The sequence below is a fragment of the Rhea americana genome, unplaced genomic scaffold (assembly GCF_003343005.1).
Source record: "Rhea americana isolate MKP2758 unplaced genomic scaffold, rheAme1 scaffold_305, whole genome shotgun sequence".
NCBI classification, from domain to species: domain Eukaryota; kingdom Metazoa; phylum Chordata; class Aves; order Rheiformes; family Rheidae; genus Rhea; species Rhea americana.
In genome coordinates this window covers 292159-308519 of record NW_028186430.1, presented here as the reverse complement: position 1 = coordinate 308519, position 16361 = coordinate 292159, and the positions used below count along the sequence as shown (strand labels likewise).

Here is a 16361-nt window from a genome sequence, read left to right as displayed (position 1 = left end):
AGTGTAAGGTGATATGCTGCAGTTTTGTTTATTAAAAACAAAATATAAGTGTTGACAATGCAGTAATTACAGAACAGTGCTCTCAAAGTGCAGACATGAGCTGTAGGGGCACCTCACTCTAAATAAAAGGGAATAAAGAACTAACATGGAAAAAAGCACATAACATGATGGAATAACTGGGATTTTCAGCTGGGGTTTTCTACATGTTCCTTCTGTGCCTGTGCACTCTGCTGGACAACACAGTGAGGCCAGCTTGCAGGCAGGTCACTCAGGCTGTACAGTAACATTCATTTTCACATCAGACAGCTTGTGGCAAGGTAGCAAAGCTGCTGGTGAGAGGCATATTCACCTACAGTAACAGGAACGGGGATAACTGTCTGCTCAACCCAGGCATCTTATCACAGAGCCAAGAGTTTTACTACCAATTCCTTCAATGCTCTTTTACATTTCACTAGCTCTGCCTTAGACATGGTTGGAATATAAAGTACAATGACATGTGAAGGAGCATCAGCTAACCCATGCTGCCCTCTTCAGGAGCTGCTGATAATTCAYTGCCAGGGTGCAGCACAATCCTGCTGCGTAGAGAGTAATTTGGACTAGTTTTCGTAAACAGGCACATCAAGAACGTCACTTCAGCAAAAAATAAAAATGTTCTTTCTTCAGAAGATATACAAGACAGAACATCATAAGAGCATCTACCTGAATTACTGCTTAACGACAAACTTCTGCAATCACTTCCCCTGCAGTGTGCAAAGTCCAGCAGCTCATGCAGTCTGAGAAGTGCATGTGGCACAGGGAGGAAAACACTCCTCCTCTAGCTGTAGCAGCGTGGTGGGTGGAGCAGAGCTACTTGTTTTGATTTTCTCTTTGAGCCAGGCAGAAGTTTTTAGGTACTGGTCCAAGTGGTGCAAGATGCAGTCAGTGCATCTCCAAAGGAAAGGGTCTCTCTAAGGTACTAAAAGTTCTGCTATTTGGTCCAGGCTCAAAGGAACAAGAATCAGCTTTTCTTCAGGAAAAAAAGTGCATCTCCTGCACAGGACAATGAAAAGCAGGGCAACAGAAGTAATACTTACACCCATTGTCTGTAACCGGGGGAAAGGAGGGAAGGAGATGAAGGGTAACAGAAACAATACTCCTTTCTTCATATTCTGATACACTGGATGTGGCGCGTATGGGGATTTACTGATGACATGCCATCATACCCAGATCATGGTGAGCTCACAGTGTCTGCTTGATCGCAGTCACAGATTTGACAAACTGGAGGGTCCTACTTCCACAGAGGACTTTACAGCCCAGGAAGTAATGCATCCAGTGACAGAACAAGCCAGCCTGCCCCCACTCAGTGACAGGAATACATTGTCTGAGACCCAGAAGATTGACATCTCATGCACAAGAGTGGAAGAATGCCAGGAGCAAATGTGTATGCTTCTTCAGGGCTTGTCCAGCCATAAATTCCTGAAGGGGGTGGAGAAGGGGTGAGCATTGAAAAACAGTCACAATAGAGACATAACAGTCAAAACGCAAATGTGATTAAATCACATGAAGTAGGAACAAGGGAAGATTTTATCATTACACCACGATGGAAGAAAACCAGGAAAAACTTCACTTAGAAAATTTCAAGAATTTCCACTGGTTGTATCTCATTAAAGAGCKAAGAATTCAACACAATGAGTCTGTGTTTGAAAGATGCCAATTTACCAGGGAAGTTCATGATCTAGTATGAAATGAAAAGGGCTGCCGGGAACAGTTGAACTTTTTTCAGTGCCCACATCACTGTCTTGGAGAAAGGCTTTTAGATTCTTCCCACAGTGCAAGAGGACATGCTAAATCCATCACAGCCAAAGTAGATATCTGGAGGTAAGCTAAGGCACATTCCAGAGATAGCACATGTATAGTCCAGTGATGTTCGCATCTTTTACTCCCATCTTTTATCCAGGAATATCTTTGCATTTTGCTCTTATTTATCATTAAAGTTTACTCTCAATTCAGCCCACAGAGGCTGATGACCAGCATTTCATTATTTTTCAYTCCAGAGGAGGACTATTCATGTTAAATGCATTCATCCCTAAAAGAGATGTAAGATGAAGTCTCCGGGAACCCAGATGTTATTTTAACTTCTTTTCCAATATCTAATTTGCCTTTTATTTATTTAGGGAGAGATTTCAGCAGGAACCTTACTGTTGAGGCACAATGACTTGTTTACAGTGCTGCTCCTGAAGGCAGCCAGGAGCTAGGGGAGTCAGGCAAGCAGTAACATTACAGATTAAAGAAGTAATTACAATAGAGAATACAATATTAAATAAAAGTGAAGGCACCAAGGACAAGGAGGAAAAGGAAACATAAATTGGGAACAATACAATTATCTGCTGGTGCTTATGATAATCACAGTATGGGGACTACAGCGTGCTCTTATGCAAGTATTTCTTATCCAGACATAACCTCATTTCAGAGCAGTACTCTACACAGGCACATGCTGTAATCATGTTGGTGTCTGCTAAATGGGCTGGCATGTCATCTTTCCAAAGGTTAGCAGCCAGGCCTGCACTGGCTGGCTGGTTTCTGGACACCTACTGTTCAGCAGGAGGACTCATCTTGCAGCAGGAGCAGCATGGGGCTGATAACTGCCAGCAATAAACACATGAAGTTCAGTTCTCCTCAGGGAGAGGTGTGGCACTGCCCAAGCTTCAGAGGAACRGAGCATTGGGCTTCAAGTCCTCCCTAGAGAGAATGGTCTCGATCACCAAGAATTTCCACACCTATCCTCAGGCATCACCTTATGTTCACTGCCACAGCACAGATACGGCATGCTGTATCTTACATGACAGCATCAGATGCTTTTCCTTAACAGGACTCTTACTGTAATGGTCAGAAAAAGCATACAAGGCAGCCTAAAAACTGACAGCAACATCCAGCCCCTTCCACTCCTAAGCAATGTTTCCTGTGCATTTAGCAGCAGCCCTCCTTCAGGCTGGCAAGGATGAGCTGGCAGTGGTTTATGCCCAAATCTGTGAAGAGAAGGAAGTCTCTTCACCTTCTTTTTCAACAGTGGTGCTGGATGATAATGACTTTCCTCTTTTTATAGAAAGTAATACACTTGTGACTAGAGATGCTGTGAGTCTGCCTGATAGGGACAGAGGGACTGAACAAAATCTTGCAGCCAGATGTTCCCCTTCTCACACATTCACTGAAATTCCCTGTACTGAGAACTAGCCCAAATCTCTGCGCATAGCACCACTCTCTGCCCATCAGACATCCTGTCCGCAACATTCAGTTGGTGGCACAACAAAACTGCATTCTCCCTAAGTGCATGGGCTTCTAAATGAGCATTAAGAAGATACAACCCTGTCCTGGACACAAAGCAGTAGCTAATTATTCTCTCTGCTATTAGTTTCCTTGGGTCTCACTCACTGATTATTTAATGGGAAGTAGATTATGCAATAATTGAATGTTGGAACCAGCAGATCCCTTCCACAGCAGGGAATATACATTATTTACCCATAAAAAATATTCCAAGGGTTATTACCATGTAAACTGTGATTAATTAAATTCACAGAAATTGTTTCTGAGGCATGTAAATGGGAAGATTCCTGCTGAGGCAAAGATGGATAACTGGCTCCTTCCTGACAGCAACACAGCCATGGAGCACAAGGAAGCACTGAACTTAACCCCATGATTCTTGTGCGGCACAGCAAGGAACGCAGCATACAAAGGAATGGAAACAGTGGGGATTAAACTCAGTGTCCCATTAACAAATTCAAATTTTCCATCTAGAAAGTCCACACCATCTGGGTTCCTCAGTACTAGTAGGTTGTTCAGCCCTTGCATAGACAGTAAGAATACTCATCAAAAAGCAGGTAAAGTCAGACCAGCATCYGCAGCACAGAAACTGATGCAGATTAGGAACTTTTTTAAGTCTGAGTGGGGTGGGTCTTCAGTATTTTAATATTTGGGGGCTTTTCATTTTTAATTTTGGTACTTCAATATTCATAAATGGATTTTTCTTCCTCAATTTTATGCTGGTACTTTTTGAGCTCATGGAAACTTTTAGTATCTACCACACGTGGGTGCAAGGAGTTCCACAGCTCAACTATGCAGTGCGCTTAAGTACTTCCCTTTTCTTTTTGCTTTGATAGGTGTAACATCATGTCCCCCCACCTCTAGCTCCTRTATAAGTAAAGGTAGTGAACAATAATTCCTTTCTCATCCTCGCTATTCCACAGGATTTTATATAAATATTATATTCCTTTCAATCATCTCTCTTTGAACCCAAGCTTTCCCCCTAAAAAAGTCATTCCGGATCTTTACTCATCTTTGGCTAACCTTATCTAGATCAGCACTTTGCTTTCTGAAATGGGCAAACAGCACTGTGTATGTTGTTCACAGTGCACATGCACCACAAATTTATGCAAGGACATAAAAATGTGACCCACTCTGTTCTCTGTTCCTTCTCTAATAATTCCTTACATGGTATTTTCTGTTTTGATTTCAATGGAGTGCTAAGCCAGCATTTCCACAGAAGTATGTACTACAATACCAGGTCTCATTCATGACTTAATAACCACAGCAGTACCCATCACTGCACCTGTAAAACTAGGATTGTGTCTCCTTCTGTACATCATTCCATATTTATATGCACTGAATTACATCTGATCAGTCACTCACTACGCAGAAGGCTTTCCACAGCTCTCATCAGTCAAACCTTATTGTCAGCAAGCACATTATCATCGTTCACCCTCTTTTCCAGATCATGTATGAGTATGTTGAATAGCTGAAGCACAGATCTCCACAGGATTCCACTGTGAAAATTGACCATTTACTCTTACACTTTTTGTTTCAGTTGCTTGTCCATCTACTGACCTGCCCGCTTATCTCATAGCTGCTTGCTTTCTTAAGGAGTCTCTGATAAGAGACTCACTGAATTATTTTTGGAACTTTCAGAAAACTGTGTAAGATTTTCTATCCCACGTTTGTTGCCTCTTTCAGAGAACTCCAAGAAATTTATGAGACATGCCTTTTTCTCCAAAAGTTATGGTAAGTCTTCAGTATATCACATCTACCCACGTGCTACTGACTTCATTCATTCCTAAAAAAAAGCAGATACTGGATTCCTTCCCACCTTATGCTCTTCTCYAGATCTGCTCCAGTTAGGCTACAATGATTGTGGTGCACAGGAAGTTTTCCCAAGTGTTAACAATGACATATCTTAGGACTGTAAAGCAAATTTTTCCAATTAAATCCGGCCTGAAGCTGCGCTGAGCCACACAGGACAGCTTCCCCACTCCTTTCTGCTAGAAGATGTATCAGAAAGGTCCAGTGGAGTGTTACTAAGATGATTAAGTGACTGGAGCATCTCTCGTATGAGGAAAGGCTGACARAACTGGGACTGTTCAGATTGGAGGAGAGAAGGCTCCAGGGGAATCCTACCAATGCATTTAAATATCTGAAGGGAGGTTATACAGAGGATGGGGCCAGACTCCCCTCTGTGGTGCCCAGTAACAGAATGAGAGGCAACAAGCACAATCTGAAACATAGGAAGGTCTGTCTCAACATGAGGAAAAACTATGAAGGATGACTGAGCACTAGAACAGGTTACCTAGAGAGCTTGTGGAGTCTCCTTCCTTGGAGATATTCAAAAGCCATCTGGACACAATCCTGGTCAACATGCCCAAGGTGACCCTGCTTGAGCAGGATATTGGACCAGATGATCTCCAGAGGTCCCTTCCAACCTCAACCGTTCTGTGATTCTGTGAAAGGTCACAAATGAGAAGGGGACAATGAGAAGGGGAGCTCTCCCACCACATTTGCATGCTAGTGCTCCTTTTCTAACACAGTAAAGCTTCCTGGCTCTGAGGTGTCAAATCTGCAACTCTCCTTACTGGCAATGGGCTGTCCACATGTGGCCACTCATACAGCTCTTAATATCTTCTGCCAGAGTACCTCCTCAAAAACAGCTTTAAAACAAGGGGTTTGGTTCCACACTCAGAATAGCAGTACAGGTGCAACAGACAGCAGACTGAAATAGTTGATGTAACTTGTAATCCATTTGTCACACTTTTTTTTTTAATTTCGTAGAGTGAAAAAGATGGAAGAGTACAGGATTCATCACTTTAAATGCTATATAATGACAAACCAGCTACTGAATTTAACAACCAAAATATACTTCGCAGACAGTAATTGATATTGTTAAAGTGTAATGTAGTTTTTGGATTATCGAAAGAAGAATCTATCAATTTTTATTTTTGTATAAAAGTTGTTTTTTCCATGTATTGAAAGTGGCTTTTTGCGATTTTACAGGGCATTACACTTTGTGCGTCTCATTTGTTGCACCCAGAGGAATTTCATTCTACTTTGTTAACAAATACCTTGGGATGCTGGCTAAGCTTTTAACTTTCCAGAACACACTTCCATTTATATCCCTATCCCCATCCCCATCCCAACAGTTACCTTCTTTGAATGTCTTATCTATACACACATATATATAATATAATTCACAAGTCATATGTCCTTTGTCACAACAATCAGGATTTAGTGTCTATCCCTTTGTGCCAAATCCATGGTTGGTCACTAGCCAAATTTCTACCAGATATGTTTGAAAGGGATACACCTGATCTCAAAGAACACTTACTTACATCTGTATCTGTGCCTTTGTTCTCCAGCTGCATTACACACAGATGCAGAAACAGGAAACTACTTCAAGTTCATTTTGTAGCAGATGTCATGCAGAAGATGCATACTGCAACACATACAGACACACTTGGACATGCTTTCACTCTCATATTAACTTTTTTCTTTTAAGGTGAAGTACAGGACATTCTAGCTGAGTGTTACCAATATTAAAGCAGGACTAACTCTTAGCAGAGGATCATCCCAATCACATCACCATGACTACCACCCATTATAAGTTCCATCACAAAAACCACTACCATATGCATCTTTTATCTTTCCTCTAAAACCATGGCAACTAAATACTGTTATCACCAGTAATTCTGTCTGAGTGGTAAGCCTGGTCTCCCATCTTGTCCCAAGTTCTCAATGCCTCTAGCTCCCTGCACACTTGCCCTTTCTGTTATTGTCACTATTACAACATTGGCTCAGATCTTGCTGCTATAAGATCTTTCTTCTTATAATAAGGCTCAAACACAGTAAGCACCATCCCAAAAGTGGTATCTTGCTACAAAGCAAATTTAGGGGAAGGTTTAGTACACTACTGAATCTAAGCTTCCTACCAGATCTTCCCCAAATGCATTATCACTTCACAAAGCTGTTACTGGAACTGATGGTCTAGCTTGGTAGGTGACTTGAACCTGCTGTGCAGCACAAACAGGCGTAAGGATAGAAGGGGCTATGCATAGTACGATTGTGCAATTTGCAAGASTGTCTTTTTAGAGCACCACTATAGTCTGCAGTTTCCAAACACATGTTGTTCGTAAAACRTAGGTAGGTCATTCACTGAAATGTAGCCTATTCCCAGCATAAGATGCATATTAACTTTCTTTTAAAATAATTATTGGGAAAATTTCCAGGGCAGAGGAAGCTGCATAGCATTTTTATGGTTTGTTACAACAAAAAGGGATCCTGAGTACATGCTGCTTCACTTATCTCACAGCAGTGGTCCAGAAAGTTCTTTTCCCCAAGAGCTCCACCCTGCTTTGACTAGAATTGCTCAAAAGAAAATGGAGGATATTCCTTCTGAAAGTGCAGAGGAAGGTGCACGCTTAAATTTTTGCATTAATTTGCCTCACCATTGCAAGTAGCTGCTCACTTCCAGAGCACAACTGCAACATGACCTGACTGCAGGATGCCAAAGACTCCAGCTCTGCCCAGACTCTGACAGCTCTGCAAAAAGCTTTGCTACCACCTGTACTACACAAGATAGGCACAAAACTGCTTAAGAGGAGGAAAAAAAAAAAAAAAAAAAAAAAAAAAAGTAATTCCACTGTGTCAGGTGTAATATTTTGGAAAGAGTCAGGATGAATTAGCACTGCTTCAATGGTTTCTGTCAATGCAACAAGCATCCATCTACAATCTGCCAACATGGAGAAAGGAAAAAACATGTCCAGTTTGAGATGAAAGATAGAAAACTATGCTCAAAAGACGACTACTTTTTCCTGCTAGGCACTCACAGAACCACAACAGAGAAGAGCTTCAGTTTTTCTGCTGTGGTTCAAGCAGTGACACCAAACTGTAGACAAAATGGAGAGGTGCTGAGTATCACAGGCAAAACTGAGAAGTCTGAACTTCATACGTTTCTCTCCTGCATTTTCTCACAACCTCCAATATTATTACAATGACGCACAACACTAGAAAATATAATTGTCATAGTGATTACTTACAGCCATTACATTAAGCTTTAAAATGCTCCTTTCAAATTGAACAATGTTTTTCAAAGTCAACAGCTGGGTTCACAGCTTGAAAGCAACAGTTAAGATAAATTAAATAAAAAGAGTAATAAAATCACAGACTAAATTTAATTTGAGACATATGCAAACTTCAGCAAAACCTTTAAAATATCTTTTAAAAACATCCAGAGAAACAAAAGTCAATACAACCAATAATTATACTATGCTCATTAATAAGAATATGATATATGAACACAAATAACTACACACACTTCTAAATATACTTAAAACAGTGCACAAAAAAAAATGAAGCATTTACAGCCCATCTGGTGRCTAAATCAAAAAGAAGTTTCAAATGAGATCAGCAAGTCTTGTGAAGAATATAAAAAATGTTCAGATGTATATTCTTCCTCTCAAGGTATACGTGTATATATACCTTTATATGCCTTTATATATCTTTTATATATACTCTCTATTTATATACATAAAGTGTGGTTAATAAAAATGACACTTTCATGACATGAGGGTAAAAAGACAATCTGGTGTATGCTCAAGGTCAGCATAGTGCCAGGAGCCTTTATCAGCTCTTGAAATGCACCACTAGAACAATAGGCAAGGCTTATATTTCTAGAGCATACAAGCTCATTTAAACGCTAAGAGACTTTTCTCTGGCCCGATCTTCTGTTTGCCATTAGAAGAACACTACTCACAATTCAAAAGGCCTCCCCTTCACTAATAATAGTGTCAAAAATAAACATTCATTCTGATGAGGCAAAGAAACTTGATGAGTCATGGCATGGCTGAGTCTCTTTCACACTTTTCTAAGAAAGCCTTCCATTTAACACACCTTTCCAAGCAGGCTGACTAACAGGTTGCCCATTTGCTTCTGTCCTTTATACTGTTATCAGCTATTCAATACCTTACATCCTATTGCAATTGAAGAAGAAAGGGGCACAAGAATCAAGAGTAAATATTCCACATTCTCTATAGCAGTTATTTCTTTCTGCCTTATCAGAAATGGTGTTTCTCATCAGTGCTTCCAGCTAGATGAAATCTCCCCAATGAGTTTTCCTTGCAACTCCTTCCAGTGGACCAACAGATTTGGTATCATAGTTACACCACACATGCATATAAAATGGACAGATTGCAACAGACAGGTATACTCTGAGTCACACACCATTGCTGTTCATCACTTGCAAGAGACTCTGTGGCAGAAGTAAGGCATGAATTTTCAGACACCAACCTGACCAGACAGTTGGGTTTCAAAATGCAGGAAATGGTGAAAACACGAGCCTAGGACCTAAAGGTACGCCCAGACATCTGCCACCGATGTCACCAAAAACTGTACTAAAAATTGTACTAAGACCAAGCTACACAGCAGCTCTTTGTTAGTCATTGCTTTTAATATCCATTGGAATCTCTGGGTTGGTATCTGTTTGTTACATAAATTGGCCAGACCCTACCTGCAAGCACAGACAAAATTTTTCCTTGGACTTGTCCCAAAAATAAAGACTGACAGTGTTTCATTACTAGCACACAAAGGTTCTTCACTTATTCACTTACTTCTCTTATAGACAAAAATCTTCCCCAAATGAAGATGGAAAATACATGAAATATGCACTGTTTTAGTGTTTTTTCTTCCTTCTTTGTAACTAAAAGTTTTGATTTTTTTTTGCTTTCTTTCAGGTTTATTCATGTTATTATTAAGTTTTAAGCTTTAACTATGATTTTTAGGAACAGGTATTTTTTTTTGAAAAAACAAACTGTAATATCTAAATGAATATATATATCCTCCTACTTGCCAGAACCATTTGGAAATGGAAAAGTGCAGAAGCTGTTTTATGATAAACAAATTATCCCAGAATCTAGAGTAACTTTGGACATTATTTTGGTTTCCTATTTTTTAAGGAAAATATTATTTTATAATATAAAGGATTAAAGAAAATCAGAAAAGCTACAATTATGCAGATTAAATCCTAGGAGGGACAGTGTGTTCCCTTCTGAATCCCATAATTGTCTCATACATTCATCTACAAAGAAGCTGCAAAAAATATATCATCAGTTCCTGTCCAGACCCCCTGTGATCTCTATTTCTCTCAAGGAAAATACATGTCAGTTTTGCTCCAACACATTTTATCACTGAAAGAATAAAATAATTGCATGTGGCAGAATCCTGTGGGTATTAGGTAAGCAACCCAGGCAAAAGTTCTGTATGATTCTTCTTCTATGTAAAGTTTCTGCATTGTTTTTAGTTTTGGTTAAAAACTGAAGTGAAATTTAACAAAAAAGATGCTGATATTGCCACATTAGCACAAGCTTAGACTGCAATAACAAATCAGAGCATAGCTGATCTATTACAATGCTCTGGATTATTTTGTGAAGCATATAGACCTGCATGCCTTATAGAAGCATTCATCCCACCAAACATAACTGGAGTATGCAGACAAATTACCACTGTTGTCACAGTACTCCTTCCAATGCACAGGTTAGTGTATACTGACACGTGTGTAGCCCACACCCTCAACAGACTCCAGGATACTCACACACTGCTCTCCACTGGCCCACAACAGTCCACAAACATGAGTTACTAATTCACCATCCAAGACTTCGAGAAAACACGTTGAAACTCCTGATCCTACCACTGTTCAGCCAGTGAATGTAGACGTTTCTGTCAAACAGGAAAGTGCTTCTGAAAGAGAAGGCTATGAACTGTGCACCATCACGACCATCTCTGTTACACTGCTGCTCACTTTCACTTCTTACATGCAATGATGATCCAATCCTCTTTTGCATGGCTCAGGCTTTACACAGTAGGTAATCAGGCTAGAATTTACACAGGGCTAATCAGGTCTGGGGTGCTATACAGTAGAGAAGCACAGAACGCAAGGCCAAAGGAAGACACAGAAAAGAGCAGATCTCATCACAGTGCTGTCTTCTCACTGACTGTGGAAGGGCAACAATCATGTATAAATAGAATTATAGATGCAAATAGGTAGCTTTGGAGCGTTCAAAAGCATGAAGTAAAACTGGAGGAGATTTAAACAGAGCTTTACGCTGTACCTATTAGCAGCATATGTGATTAATAAAGAAAAAGGAGGAAGTAGCTGTATTTCTGGCACCAGTTGGCTTTAAAGCACTCAGTCACTTAAAAAATTTTCAGTTAGGTAATGACTAACTAGAAAGGTATCACAGAAATTTGTGCAGTATTGTACTCCATGTAAAAATGAAACTCAGAAATGTTTATAAACACACAGTACAAAAAAGGTGAAAATATACTCAGAAGTTTGTGCCAATGGTAACGTTGAAGACTAATCATCTCATTTTGGGAGACCAAATCACCTGCAAGAAACAGATTATGGTTTGGAACCAGGTTAAAATGCACAAGGGGAGATTACAGAGCAACACAGAGAATTAACTCTTGACAACGCAACAGGAATTTGCCATGCAGAAAAAGTCATTCTTTCCAGACTGAAGTTCAATGCAGACAGGATGTGCTCCAGCACCATGAACAGACTGAGAATCCCAAAAGCTACACCAGAACATCTAGGAAGAAAAAGGCCTGTGAAGCTCTGAGAATAGGGACTAATGTGGAAAGAAGAGATTAGCTAACTACTTGCTTGAGGAGTCAAAACTACTGTAAGTACATATTCAAAGGAAAAAGTATGTAAAAAGAAGATGCACCTCATTGCTTATAAGCAGAGACACCTCTGTGGAAGTGGATTACACCAAGTGTATTTCCTACAATTGGTGCATAAGCAAGATTTTGCCAAGCACCTTGAGAGCAAAAGGAGATGCTGACATATATTCAGTGTGTGATTCACCTCACCAACCTTTATACAACTAAGCTAGTCTTCCAGTCTCTTTCTTTAGCCCAAGCAAAGAAATGGACAACACAGAGAACAGTCTTTTCTACATGCTTGCCTACCTCAAATATCCATCTCAGGCTGGGATGAATTGCTCTCAGAAGGCATCTTTCTCTCTTTTCACTCAAAAGAGAGCCCTAGAGTAGTTTAAGCTGGACGCCTAGTGGAGTCTAGTCTAGTCTTAATTCAAATGCCCCCTCCTAAGGTCCAGCTGAGACAGTGGAAAATGGAAAATGTACCCACTGCCATCAGCCATGGAAACAACACCTTTAGTCTGAACACTAAAAAACTCTCTGAGAAAAATTCTCAACAAAGCACTGCAAAGGCAGGTGCAATAGATATTTGGTGCACCAATTATTGTAAAAACTTTGTTTCTTTCAATGTTGAAGGAATTGTCTGCCATGTTTGCAAATATGAAGAAATCAAAGAAGATTCAAATTAATGTAAACAAAAAACAAATAATTTTTAATAGTAGTTTAATTTATGAAATTTCCATCCAGCAAAGGTAACTAAAATTACATATATAACTAATGCTAAACACTGAAAGCATCTCAGCTGCATCTCAGCAGAGAAACACATGTCCCAGATGGATGTTACATAACATTCTTGGAAAAAGAATTGTTTTCCAGTGATTTCTGAAATTGGAACTGGGTGTACTGTTATAGCCTGCTCCAGAAAGAACATCGCATGTCCTACACACACTGCAATGAAATGTATTCCAAAGTGCCAAGCATAACACTACCTTACCTCAGTTAAAGTTATTCCATCTAGTAATATCAGAGAAATTATGACAATATGTTGTTCTACATTAAAGTACATGACAGCGCTATTTGTGAGACTTGGCAGCTGCCGCTCTTGGTAGAGCAGATGGCAGTGATAAAAACACAATGTAGGGAACAGGTTGATAAAGACATACCCGTCATTACACTTTCACTTTACAATTACGCTCGACTGCGAGATACAATYGAAATGCATGGCTCTCAAGCAGGAGGAACTTGCTTATCTGAAGAAAATCACTCTTGTGTAACAATTAATTCTGTACATATTATTAATCTGTATCATCCATCTCCTGTCCACAGAAGCAGGAGGAGGCAGCCAGAAAAGACATCCAAAATCTTTGAAGTCTTATGTGTTCATTCTTTTGTTCTTCCAGAGCAAGAGACAACCATTCATCCTCTTTAGTGAATAGTCAGGGTCAGCCGTGACAACAGACACTTCTTTACAAATTAGCACTTCACACTCCCACCTAAGGACTAGAGGGCACTTTAATCTGTCTAGTCTCTCATTTTCATGTTTTGGGTTTCTTACATTAATTTAGTGCTCATAGAAAGTTTTTGTCCTGGATAGAGAAACAATCAATTTAACCTAAAACTCACATGGCAGGGCTGCTGCTGCAGTGCCAGCTTTTCCTCTGCTTCACCTCTGCCCCCAGGCACACAGACTTCGGCTGGCAGGCATTTCTCTGCTGAGATGACCAATAAAGGCATGCACCTCTCAGGCCAGGCATGACAGTCTTCCTTATGCAGACTCCTGCAAGGAAATTGAGTTGCATCATTTCACAGAACCACCAAAATAGTCAAAAATCAATCACTACCAGCACAGCACAAGTAACTGACAGGCACAGCTTCAGGTGCGCTCAGCAGCAGGGTGGCTTATATGTCTGTGGCTGCCACTGGACATCAGTCTTATAGGGAGACCATTAAAACAGTGACATCAAACTAAACTACCTTCTATCCCCCTGTCAGAATCAATCCTCAGATGCCAGTCCTGCTTAGATTATCCCCTAGAAATACTGATTCAAAGAAAAGGATGTCAAACAACATTCACAGCCCGCTAACTCTATGAAGAAACTTGTTTATAGTACAGCTTTTTTTTTCTTGTAATGAATGAACAAACTATTAGAAAACAATCAACTAGAATCAACTTAAAGTTCTAGCCAAAAATCTGATAGTTTCTGTAACAGAAAATCTAGGTCTGAGGTATGAACATAAAATGCATATAATGTTCACTTTAATATATAACATCCAACCATGGGACTTGCTACAAGTTAGTTCCATCCTCGCTAAGTAATCAGAGCAATTAGCTTTGTAGTACGTGTGTTAGTTTAAAATGTCTGTAAACTAAATAATAAGTGCAATAAGAGTATTTGCATTATATATCCTTACAAGATGTTAGTGAAGACAAGATGTATTTTTGAAGATAACTGAAAATTAATCTGTAACAGTACAATAATTATTGATACTTTAATGTAATATTAATGTAATGGTAATTAACACGCTAAAATATAACATGGCTGATAAACAAGTAATAGATATAGCTAAGTGCACATATAATTTAAACAGATTAGAAATAGACGATCATGTTTTAAGGCTTTGCACAGATAAAGACCTTTTATTCCTAGTAAGAAATTTCTCATATCTGTTACTCATTTWGCTTCTACTAAAATAAAGATTGTAAGCCTGACTATAACCTGTTAAGATATTCCAGTTGAAATTCTTATAGAAGATTAGATATAATATTAAATTTAAATCTTGTGGGGTTTACTGTTCAAGCATACACTATATCCCCCCAAAAAATCTCAGAAATGTCAGCTAACAGTTCAGGAAACAAATAATTAAAAAGACAGGCATTTAACTAGTTCATTGTTTTATGAAATGGCAAAAAGCCTAGTAAAGAGGGCAGAGCTGACAAAATATGGAACCCCAAGAGCCTGTTACAAGGTATGATCTATCAGAAAATGTTATTYAGCTGCCCAGCACTCCTCCTGCAGCAGTCAGAACTTGACATTTCCAATGGAAGGTGGCAACACTGATCTTCAGCGTAACTGCTTATACTAATCTGTGAAGGAAATTAATTCTGTGATGATTTGAGAAGTGGATAAGTTAATTTATATCAGAAGCCTAACAGCTCTTAATTTGAATTCACAACTGCAAATATTATTCATCATGAAAATACTAGTTGTTAAAAATGTGATTACAAATCTTGGATTTCTACAAGCTCCACATCTCTCCCATGCCCTGAACTGGATACGCTCCACCTTGCAGGTTGTTTTTGTACTTGCAAGTTTTCCACTTGCAAGGCCTCATGCAGTTCTGGATCTATTGACTGCTCACCTGTCATGACAACACTCTCTCCTTCCTTTAATAGCCTCACTACAGTAACTGCTAGACCCTCTTTCCTTTGTACAAATTGGCAACAGAATACCACCACTGGCAACATAACACCACCTAGAGGCTAACTGTTTCTAGGTCCCATCTTTACCTACCATAGAGACATAGGTAATGCCAGCCTAATGGCACAAATCTTACTGTTTAATAACCGACAGCCTTCAAAATGTTCTGAACTAGACATTTAGTTTAGAAGAAATGCAGTCAGCATGGAATGTGCTAGGACTGTGAACTCAGACCCCTAAGAAGGAGGAAAGTATCTACACTGAATGGCAGCATGAACCACAAAACCAATTCTGAAGAAAGACAGCAGAGAGCAAAAGGAGCAGAAGAGGAAAAAGCAGCTCTTGAAAGTTTCCAAGAGCCAAGCAACCCAGGAAGAGAGAAACAATAAATTGTTCAACATCCCTCTCCCCGCTGAAAAGGAGTCCTATTGTTCAACATAAACCAATATAAAACTGTGGAAGTTATCTTCTTTATGAAATGGGAAGGACATATGCCAAAAATGTAACTTTTGCTTCTGTTGTCATAAATTTGTTTTCATTTAAGACGAATTGGAACTACTGTGATGAGCACCATGTAAATTGCTGCTTAGGAAACAACCACCACTGAAAATCACAGTGGATGGAAATTCTAATTCTTGGGATGGGATTTCCTCATTAAGCTGCAACAATCGCTTCAAGACTTCCCTCATGAACTGCCACAATAAGGCCAGAAGTCTCCCAGAAAGCATTTTCCAATGACCCTCTCGCAAAGCACAGGTAATAGAGACAAATAACTTCTTTTGGTAATCTCAGAGTGCAAGGCTGCCAAAAGGGGCATGGAGTTCCTGAGGAGCTGAGTGGCAGCCTGAAATCCTGCAGAGAAAAGAAAAAAATCTTTGGCACTTGTGCTCCTGCAATGGTTGTCTGCGAAATCATTCAGTATGAGAATATTCCTCATAAAAGCAACAAAAGAACTTGGGTCGCAAAGCATATGGGATTTGAGACAAG

General features: G+C 39.6%; 1 long non-coding RNA gene across 1 annotated transcript in view; it reads right to left on the bottom strand.

Moving 5' to 3' along the window:
* LOC146593102 (uncharacterized) overlaps nucleotides 1–13728 on the bottom strand; it is a 154615-nt gene extending 140887 nt beyond the window's left edge. Inside the window, exon 1 of the long non-coding RNA XR_014896461.1 lies at nucleotides 13579–13728. This is a non-coding gene — a long non-coding RNA (uncharacterized LOC146593102). The remainder of the gene's footprint in view (nucleotides 1–13578) is intronic.
* Nucleotides 13729–16361: the final 2633 nt, after the last annotated feature.